Source organism: Mastomys coucha, unplaced genomic scaffold (genome assembly GCF_008632895.1).
Source record: "Mastomys coucha isolate ucsf_1 unplaced genomic scaffold, UCSF_Mcou_1 pScaffold24, whole genome shotgun sequence".
Lineage (NCBI taxonomy): Eukaryota > Metazoa > Chordata > Mammalia > Rodentia > Muridae > Mastomys > Mastomys coucha.
Genome location: NW_022196907.1, coordinates 558,948 through 566,375, shown reverse-complemented (window position 1 = coordinate 566,375; position 7,428 = coordinate 558,948). Strand labels below are relative to the sequence as shown.

Below are 7,428 nucleotides of genomic sequence, written 5' to 3'. Positions count from 1 at the left end.
GCTGCTATGAACATGGTGGAGCATGTGTCCTTATAACATGTTGGAGCATCTTCTGGGTATATGCCCAGTTGTGGTATAGCTGGGTCCTCTGGTAGAACTATGTCCACTTTCCAGAGGAACCGCCAAACTGATTTACAGAGTGGTTGTAGCAGCTTGCCATCCCACCAGCAATGGAAGAATGTTCCTCTTTCTCTCCAACTTCTCCAGCATCTGCTGTCACCTGAGTTTTTTATCCTAGCCAATCTGGCTGATGTGAAGTGGAATTTCAGGGTTGTTTTGATTTGCACTTCCTTGATAACTAAGGATGTTAAACATTTCTTTAGGTGCTTCTCATCCATTCGGTATTCATCAGTTGAGAATTCTTTGTTTAGCTCTGTACCCCATTTTTTAATAGGGTTATTTGGTTCTCTGGAGTCTAACTTCTTGAGTTGTTTATATACCTTGGATATTAGCCCTCTATCAGATATAGGATTGGTAAAGATCTTTTCCCAGTTTGTTGGTTGCCGTTTTGTCCTATTGACAGTGTCTTTTGCCTTACAGAAGCTTTGCAACTTTATGAGGTCCCTTTTGTCAATTCTTGATCTTGGAGCATAAACTATTGGCATTCTCTTCAGGAAATTTTCCCTTGTGCCTATTTGCTCGAGGTTCTTCCCCACTTTCTCTTCTATTAGTTTTAATATATCTGCTTTGATGTGGAGGTCCCTGATCCACTTGGAATTGAGCTTTGTACAAGGAGAAAGGAATGGATCGATTTGCATTATTTTACATGTTAACCTCCAGTTGAGCCAGCACCATCTGTTGAAAATGCTGTCTTTTTTCCACTGGATGATTTTAGCTCCTTTGTCAAAGATTAAGTGACCATAGGTACATGGGTTCATTTCTGGGTCTTCAATTCGGTTCCATTGATCTACCTGCCTGTCATTGTGTGGCTCCCCCTTATAATGGGTGACAATGCATCAGTCTCTTAAATTTAACCATAAGTATTTAGTTAAATCAAATGGACTTTGAAAGTGCAGAAACATTGTATAATATATAATCATAACCCCTCATAGTTAATAATATGAGAGGTTAAATTTTGACTAATAGCAACTTTTTTAAGATTAAAGATGAATTCTCAAAAATCCTGCATTTTATTAAATTTTAAATTATATATTTATATAATATGAATCATAGTAGACTACTTTGTGGAATATCTATTTAATATAGCATAATAAAAATAATCCCATATAGTATTATATAAAACTTTGTCATTTATTCTATTAGATAGTTTGGAGAAATGAGAAAATAAGGAGACATATGAAAGGATACAGATACTTGATTTCATATTAAAATTTAAAGTAAGAACTTTAAAAGAGAAAATGATTTCTAACACATTACTATGAATTAAGTAAATAGATATAGTATCCCAGAGCAATCATAGTGCTGAACACGTAATACAGCCCTGACAGTAAACCTGTTGACCTTTTATTCCCACTAGCATGATTTCAGCTTATGACCTCAAGACTGGACCTTTTCCTGATCAATAATGTTAGTAGTCCCTCCCCACTAATTGTGCAACATTACTTGATAATTTTGTGTTTCTAACTTAAAGAAAACCCTTTTGTGCATTTCTGATATTATACAATATTTTTTAGGTTATCTAATATAAAAATAAATGTTCAGTCTCTACAAACATGAAAAAAAATTGAGTATATTTTTTAATTTTGATTTTAGACTTAGGTAGGTGTTGGTAAGATAGTATAGAGGGCTTTCCTATATTTTTTACTCAGTTTTCCCTTATAAGTGAAGGACTATCATCTAAATGAATAAATTAGTTTTATATACTATTAATCAAATAATAAACTAGTAAGATTCAACTGTCTTTCCACTGATTGCTGTTTTTAACTTTTTTAGTATTTTGTATAAACAAAACAAACAAAATGAGGCAAATATATCATTGTGATGAAGAGAAAACAGAAACTCAGTACAAAAGGCTAACTGGGGTGCTTATTAGCACATCAAAGTGTATGCTCCAGGCTCAAATGTAGCTCTTTACTTTTCTTATCATACTTCCTATTCTAAATTTTTCCCCTTCATGGCCTTCCCTTCCTCAGCTTCTCATTCCTATATAACTCTGGCATTTTAGCCACATGCTACCTTGGCTCTGTCCTGGTCTCTCCATGTGGCTTCCTTTCTCTTACATCTCTTGGTCTGTTCTTCCCCTCTTTCTTGACTGATTCATTCTTGTCCCATTCTCTTGCTTCTCTCTTTTGGTCCTCCTCAACTCATACCAATTCATGCAACCCTCCTCTCATGCCCACTTTCAATCTGCTGGTCATATTTAGTCTAATTCATTTTCCTCCTGATCTGGAGTTTTCCAGATCCCGCTGGCTATACTCTTCCTCATAGCTATAATATAAACTTTACACTTAATCATACCCTGGAGTAGATATATTCTCATTTCATACAAAATCATTTGACTGTGTGAATTATCCAGATTCATAAATAAACACATAATAAGGTCAGCCTTATATTCTCTTTTTTGGGCCATTCTTTTCTTTAATCTATTAGTAGTTGTTAGACATGTTGAAAATGGTCATTAGGTTATATAAAAGAAATTCCAGGAAAATTAACTTGGGCATATACATGGAAAATGCTTGAGGAAACTTCAAAATATATTATCCAAGTCTCACTGGAAAGCTCCAGAGTTGAGGAAGTTTCTCCTCGTTCTTCTGTACTTGTGTTCAGCCTTAGATTTCTAAGACATATTTTATTTGAATTGTTTGTACAGCCATTAACTGTTTAAAACTTACTTTGCTCTTTGGCCCTTTGAATCAAAATATGAAGGTGTAAACTTTTAATTTTATGGGGCACAAGAAAGTGGATCAGTAGATAGTGTTTGTTTTGCAAGTATAAGGAACCAAGTTTGGATCTCAGCATGAAGAAGAAGAGGAAAAAGAAGAAGATAAGGAGGAGAAGGAGGAGGAGGAGAAGGAGGAAGGGGAGGTAGTAGTGATAGTCGTCATTGTCATCGTAGTCGTAGTTGTAGGTGTAGTAGTAGTAGTAGTAGTAGTAGTAGTAGTAGTCGTAGTAGTAGTAGCCTGATACAATAGCATAGCACACACATTTATTCCCAGAGCTGAGAAGGCCAAAACAAGAGGTTCCTTAGACACTTCTATTATCAGTAACTTGCTTCAGCTTACACAAAGACAAAAATAAAATAAAACCTTATAGGAATTAATTGATTGATAACTCTGTTCTGGGTCATTGCTAACTTGGACAAATTATCAAATTCATTTCCCTCATTAGAATTTCCATAAGAAGTCAATGTATGCATCATTTAATATAGTTAAACATTTGCAAAATACAAGAAATAGATGAAGGAGTAAGATGATATTTTTCTTAATGGAAAAAGCGTGCAATAATATGTGAATATCTGTCAGGTTTCAAGTAATCAGAGAATAATTTATGAGCATCACAGTAAATCCCAATTGTTGGCATCAGGACCTCTGAAAACTGAGATGTCACAAAGGCAGGCTTCACAGAGCTGTTCCCAAGGCAACAGCTACCATATTCCCAGAATCCATTGTGCCCACCTCCCACCTTTACCTGTGACCACATTGCCATCCATATATATAAGGAACACCCCTCCCTCTCTCTCTCTCTTTCCCCCTTTCTCTTTCTGCCACCTTTTCCCTCTTTCTCCCTATAAACCTCTTACATGTGGAACTGTTTTGGGCCTAGTGTGTTGTGTTCTGACATGAGCCGTTATTCTAACACATCACCAATGATAAGTTTTGAAATGGATACTCATTTTAAAGTTGAGAAAACTTTTGCTCAAAGAAACTTGCTTGCTAACTTTTACAAAGACATCAAGTTTTAGAGCCAAGATGCTCACTAAGGCATTTAGCTTTGAGCTTGGAAACTTATGTACTGGATAGCGTTATTGGTGAGACAGAATTGGGGAAGTAGCTTAGTTTTAATAGAAAAAAAGAAGTCCTTCACACAGGAGGGAAATGCAGGCACCCAGACACTCTACAAAGCCTAAATATTGATCAGTTATTGTGATGATTTCTATATGCTTGGTGAAGAGAGTGGCATTATTAGAAGTTATGGCCCTGTTGGAGTTGGTATGGCCTTGTTGGAGTAGGTGTGTCACTGTGGGTGTGGGCTTTAAGACCATTATCATCCTAGCTCCCTGGAAGCCAGTATGCTGCTAGTAGCTTTCAGCCTGGATGCTACTATGTTCCTGCCTTGGTAATAATGGACTTAACCTCAGAACCTGTAAGCCAGCCTCAATTAAATGTTGTCCTTAAATGGGATGCCTTGGTCATGGTGTCTGTTCACAGCATTAAAACTCTAACTAAGATGGTTATCAATTGAGAAAAAAAGAATGCTTAAAAAATTAAGGAAATTTTCATATTAAAGTAATTAAAGAGTATCTACACTTTTAGATTGCATAGAGAAAACAATTCTGTTCAGGATAATCAGTTAATTATTTATGATAATGGAAGGTTTACAGAAGCCATCATTATATAAGCAATTATTTGTGATTCCCACATGTCTATAAATTATTTATAATATATCCATTGTCTATAGATAAGAATGATGGGGAACAAAGATGAGTGCAAAAATATTTATTATGTTAAAAATGAAATCATCCAATAAGGACAAAGATAAAACTCAATAATTTTTGATGTCAACATATGAAACTAGCAATAAAAGGCTATAGGCATAGAGGAAATGATCCTCAACATCCCTGCAGGAGATGATTCACCAATGTCAAAGAAAATGAGAATACAAATCAAAGGTCTAGTTCTGGCTTCAAATGATTGTTCCCTTATTTCTTCAATGATTTAAAGATTAAAAATCTGATAGTCCTCAGAAGAAGTAACCATTATCAGATGCAATTAACAGATCATATGACATGTAAAGCAGTTTAACTTTTTAAATGATAAACAATACCATGAGGAGCATAAGTTTTGAGAACTAAAAATAGAAAATAAAGCTGTATTCATTAAAGAAGAAACACTCTTTTACAATATAAATATTATATTTCATAAGTTACATGAGAACTTAATAATGAGTTAGAACTATATAGCTTAGGTTGAATAGATTCTAAAAATACAAACTTTTGCTAAACAGGAGCCAATTTTATATATACTACAGTAAAAATATCACTTATGTATATTAAACCACACAAAAAATTGTTTCTTGAAGAATATGTACCTTTTAAAAGTTAATATATAAAAATTGGATTTTGAAGTATACCAAACTTATTTGAATGTTTATCAAAATTAAAAGGAGTGGTTTCAATGTAAGTATTTTATTTACTTTTATTTTAAAAATAACTGAAACAAACATGATATCAAGCTAGTGCTACAATCATAGATATTGCTAACTTTTAGTTTTTGATACTTTAGAATTGTTATCAACTTAACCTCAGTCTCATAAGTAATGATAATCATAAAATGTTACTGAAAGTAAATCATTTAAAGACTTATCAAAATTTCAGTTAATCAGGAAATATTGCACATTCAGTTTTACTTCACAGACTCGTTTTCTTTAAGATAGTGCAATTTTCCTCTTTGTAGAGAAAGTAACTACAAGGTCAGTTCTGGCCTCTCACTTGGAGTTTCTCAAATGAAGCAAAGTATGAATCTATGTCCTTCTAAGTCACTTGTGCCTCTTAAAAAGAGGAATTGTGAAGATAATAATTAAAATATTGTATATATTATATTATATATTACGTTACATGTAATATATCCTATGTTCTATATCAAATAGTATACAATACATTATACACATATAATATATAAAATATTATATGTTTATTAAAAATATATATTTAAACCACATAAAAATAAATTTTATTGTTTGAAGAATATGTATCCATAGAAAGCACATATATATACATATATATGTATAATTGGATTTTGAAAGCTGTTCATGGTGATGCTGATCTGAGTATTTTTTTCCATTCTCATTGTAACCCACTCTTCCTCTTGACCTCATTCTCTAATTTAGGGACTCTTGAAATCCACACAACTATATTGCAGTTGATTATTTAGTCTGATATACCTACCATCTAGTCTATGATCTGCTGTGCTCCTCATCATTAGAAACACAGCATCTACTACAATGGTTGAATATTATATGTCATCAGCAAATATTTTTTATAAGGAAAAAAGTAGGTAACAGAAAAAGATAGCCAGAATATAAAATTATTCTATGTGGAATTACAAATATTACATCATTTATAGACAATGAAAATATCCTTTAGGAAAAATTAATAAAACAGTACAGTGTGTCTATGAACATAGCTGATGTTGAGGGGCATCAATTGGAAGATGACAAGAGAGAAAACTCTTCCAATAGTTAGAGTAGCTAAAGTCAGTCAGTTCTTCAGATGTTACTTATCATTAAGGACTGTGATAAATAGGATGTTAAAAGAATCATGAAAAGTCAGTATCAGTGCCAAATCACACAAACAATTATGTTCTTCAGAGCCTACATTACTGGGTACCTGAACATAATGTCAGCTGTGGTAAGGGTACACAAATTCTCTCTGGACAGTGTTTTCAATGCATTGCTTTTGTAAGTGAAGTTTATGAGAAGATATAGATCTACGTGGAAAAATTTTAGTAAATTTCCCTACTATATGTACTGGATGTTACATATATTTACTGATTTCTGCTAAATATATTCCTAACATACAATTTGCTCATGGCAAGTAATGTCAGATGCCCAGAATTATAGTAGAAAAATTTTTTAAATTTTTTAAAATTTGTCTTTAAAAATATGCCTTACATCCCTAGTCTTTTTTGACTTACATTTAAGTTTCAATACCCATTATCATCCATTTCTGGGAGTCTAGAAGTATGTGCAATTCATTTAAAAGACTAAGTTTTTTCTACTAAGATATGGAATGAAAAGAATCCTAATGTTATCTTATTTACTATTATAACCATTTTTCACTCATTATTTTTCAGTTTTCTGATGTTTAAAATAGTCATATCAACCAAAAATTTCAGTGGTTACTCATTTTTATTTAAGAGTTTTCCAGAGGATATTTAAGTTATCAGAATCATGGCCCTAATTAAAAAGCTTATGTACCTCTCTGATAATTGAATATTAGCCCAGAAGATCAGAATACACAAAGTACAGTTAGTTTATAAACCACAAGAAACTCAAGAAGAAGGAAGACCAAAGTGTGGATACTTTGTTCCTTCTTGGAAGGGGAACAAAATACTCATGGAAGAAGTTGCAGAGACAAAGTATGGAGCAGAGACTGAAGGAAGGACAATCCAGAGACTGCTCCACCTGGGAATCCTTCCCATATTCAGTCATCAAATCCAGACACTATTGTGGATGTGGCTCACAGGAGCCTGATTAGCTGTCTCCTGAGAGGCTCTGACAGTGCCCAACTAATACAGAAGTAGAGGCTCA

General features: G+C 33.4%; 1 protein-coding gene across 1 annotated transcript in view; it reads right to left on the bottom strand.

The window, feature by feature from the left end:
• Positions 1-7,428, bottom strand: part of Gucy1a2 (guanylate cyclase 1 soluble subunit alpha 2) — a 322,813-nt gene that overhangs the window by 17,774 nt on the left and 297,611 nt on the right. The window lies entirely within an intron of this gene.